Source organism: Durio zibethinus, chromosome 6, assembly GCF_047325235.1.
Source record: "Durio zibethinus cultivar Kanyao isolate XHJ-2024 chromosome 6, ASM4732523v1, whole genome shotgun sequence".
NCBI lineage: Eukaryota > Viridiplantae > Streptophyta > Magnoliopsida > Malvales > Malvaceae > Durio > Durio zibethinus.
In genome coordinates, this window is record NC_143167.1 from 5,551,042 (window position 1) to 5,554,616 (window position 3,575).

The following is a 3,575-nucleotide window of genomic DNA, read 5'->3' on the forward strand; positions in this document are numbered from 1 at the left end:
AATTTCTAACAAAAATTTCCATTGAATATTCTTTAATTACTCTAAAATTTAAAATACAATGATAAAATTTTAACTTCAAAATTAAAAATATAATGATAAAATTGCGCCAATAGAAAATTTGACGATCCACCCTTACAAATATAGTGGTGAATTTGCACTTATCACTAGAGTGAAAACTTAACCTACATTTTTTTGACAAACTTTGGCCTTGCTTTTTTTTTTCTTTTAATTTCAATTCACTAATTCAGCTAACAAAGGGATTTTGATTAAAAGTTAGTATTGACACATTGTCAGTGTAAAATTTAAACAAAATTCTAGGAATTAATACCACTGAATTTTTTAGGAAAAGATTAATATAAAAAACAATGATAGCAATTTATCCACTGTAGACATATATAGCCCCTCTTGGCCCAAAAAAAAACACCTAGAAGGCCCCATAAAAAAATTTACATTCATATTAACAAATGAAAGAAAATTGAGAATGGAGGTAACAAATGAAACAATTTGTTCAGTTGTAACAATTTGTTCCTTATATTTTTTCTTCTTTTCCCCCTTTTAACCATGAAGGAGAAGGGAAAGCGTGAACAATAGGGTTTAACATAGTGAGCCCTCTCTTAGGATCCTTTTCTGCAAAATCAAAATAAGAAGCAAAAGCTGAAAAATAGTGAGTGTATGAACGATTGGATATCACAAAAGAATGCCATATAAAATTATTGAAAAAGATGGTGAAGATGAGAGACGATGGATCGTCCATCATCATCTCTTAGGTTTTAGAACCAAAATACCAGCGAAATTTGATTTCCATTCCTTGTCCCTTAGATGAGCTAAAAGTAGCAGGCTGTTACAGAAGTGAGCAAAGAGTGGACTTGATCCAAGGGAAAAAGAAAGTATCTAGGACATAAGGGAAGTAATGCAATCATGTCTAACAAAAATGGAGGTACAGGGAAACAATACACTCCAAACCTAGAAGAAGATATGGACTATCAAGCAGTGAAAACCAAGTAAGAGAGTAGAACTAAATTTGAAAAAAGAAACATAGATGTTTTGACAAATCTAAGAAGCATGTTATATACATCCGTTTTTTGACAACTAACGTAGCTAATTACAGGTAGAAAGAACTGCACCCTTCATGATAACAATTACCATCTTATTATGGAGGCAAATAACAACCTAACTGCAAGACGTTCATGATAAAAGTCGCAAAATGATTTTTGTAAGTCAGTGTGAGATTTACACATAACTTTAAAATTCAGATTCCTAACCGTTAGAAACAGAGAAAATTAAGAGATTTTAGCCCACCACTGATATTCTCAGACGAGGAGCGTTCAAAGATCATTAGGAAATGAAATTACGACTTAATAAATATGGAAATCAAGACAGGTTCAACATATAGGCAAAGAAAAAGGATAAAAAAGATTAGCATTGCAGTTTGCTAGCCAGATGAGTATGAGTCAGGGACAGCTAATTAACATGGTGCACTGCTGTTCACTGTAAACAAGAGGACCCAAAATTCAAATCCTCTCACGTCCACAGGAAAAAATAGAAGTCCCCATCAATCCCAAGTTGCTACTCCAAAAAATAGTTCCACAGCCTAATCTAAGTCTACGACTGTAATCACTATAATAAGGTCAGGCCACCACCAATAAGGTCCCCTACTCAAACTTCTGCCGACTACCACAGCAAATATTTAATTTTCATGTTTGGAACAAGTCCGTTGCGAGCAAGCTATTCTTCCCTCATTTTATGGCAATATTATGCCATTAGTGCCATGGTAATTACCAAGTAGCAACCTATTTCATCTCAAAATGTGTCATTCTCAAAGCAAAAAAATGGATGAAGGTTCAAAGCATTAGACAAAGCTTTACTAGCGTAATACTCAAATCAAGCAAACAAAAAAAAAAAAAAGAAAAAGAAAAACCCAACTCAACATATTATATTGCTGCCACAACCATTCGCATTGTAGTTAAGCATGAATTAGGCTAAAAAACCCACATTGGAAAGAAAAATCCAGAGTCAGCTATGAATTGAAAGGAGAATCAACAATGAATTCGAAATCAACAAAATTAAACTTAAACTTATAACTCACGGCAAATCAATCAACGCTGCATTTTTTGGGCCGACAGGTCTTCTTCCCCGACGAACCAGCAAGCGCTACGTCATTACACCAAACTCTAAGAACTCTCCGTCGTCCTCTCTACTTATCGTATCGACACGCAACGTCCGCCGATACCTTGAGGTTGAACTTGATCTCGCCACGAGTTCTCTTCCCATTCATCGCATCCACCACCGAATAACTGGCCTCCACCGTGCTCACATTGCGCGTGCCCTGCACAAACGGCCTGATCCTGGTCTCAGTCACGAAATAACCGTTGTGGAAAACCGACGAAACGACGTTTCTGTAGGTGATGGACAGTTTCTCGTTAGGATTCGAGACCTGGAACTGGGCGTTCCACGTGGCGCTGATGCACTGGTTGGAGGCGTTGAAGTTGGAAAGAGAGAGTAAATTGTAAACGAATTGAACCTAAATAAACGAATATATATTTATTTGTTTGTTTTTAAAAGTATTCGTGATCGAATTGTATTTATAAAAAAATTTATTTTATTTAAATAATAAATTATTCGTATTTATTTAATTTAATTAAATAAATTTATTTATGAATATTTAATTAATATATTCACAAACATATATAAATAAATAATTTATGAATAATAAATAAATTTAAATAAATAAATTTTAAATAAATTTAAATAAATTTAAATAAATATAAACAAACATTAAAATAAGATTATAATAAATAATAAAAAAATAATTTTATTAATATTATTATAAATAAATAACAAACGAATAATAAATAAATAAATTTTAAATAAATCATAAATAAATTTGTTGATGAATATAAATAAATAAATAAATAATTATTCATATTTAATTAAAAAAAACTAATAAATAATATTTAAGATAATTTATTAAATTTAATAACCAAACAAAAATTAAACATATTTGTAAACGATTCGTCTAAAGCTCTTATCGCTTACAACCATAAAGGAGAGAGATTGTATAGAGAAATCGGGAAGATGAAGGCGGATGAGGAGCCAAGAAATTAGGAGGATGGTGCGGAAGATGATTAAGAGAATGGCGAAGATGACGAAGAGGCGGCGGAAGAAGGTGGGGCGTGGGTTTTGAGGCGGCGGCGCTCCGTAGTAAGGGTATGAGTTGGGGTTAACGTAAGCGTAGGCGGAGCCTGAAGTGGCGGGTGGTGGAGGAACGCAGCCGTTAAGGTTCTGAACCGGCTAACCAGTTACGGGTCTAGAAGAGTCTTGCATTTTTTTTTTTTGGAAAAAGTCAGGGAGAAAGGAAAAGAATTTGCTCTTCCCTTGCTTGGAAACAGTCGAATCGGCGTCGATGAGATAGTGGACTGATGATGAAAATATCAAAAATATATTTGAGAAGGTATTTTGGTTATTAACAACAACTGCTAAAAGAAGTGTTTCTTTTTTTTTTTTTAAACTAGAAGAATTTTAATTTGAGAAAATAAATATTATTATTATTATTATTATTATAACAATAATAATAT

At 33.0% G+C, this 3,575-nt stretch overlaps 1 pseudogene; it reads right to left on the bottom strand.

The window, feature by feature from the left end:
* Positions 1 to 300: 300 nt before the first annotated feature.
* LOC111285909 (uncharacterized) lies at positions 301 to 3,324 on the bottom strand (annotated as a pseudogene).
* Positions 3,325 to 3,575: the final 251 nt, after the last annotated feature.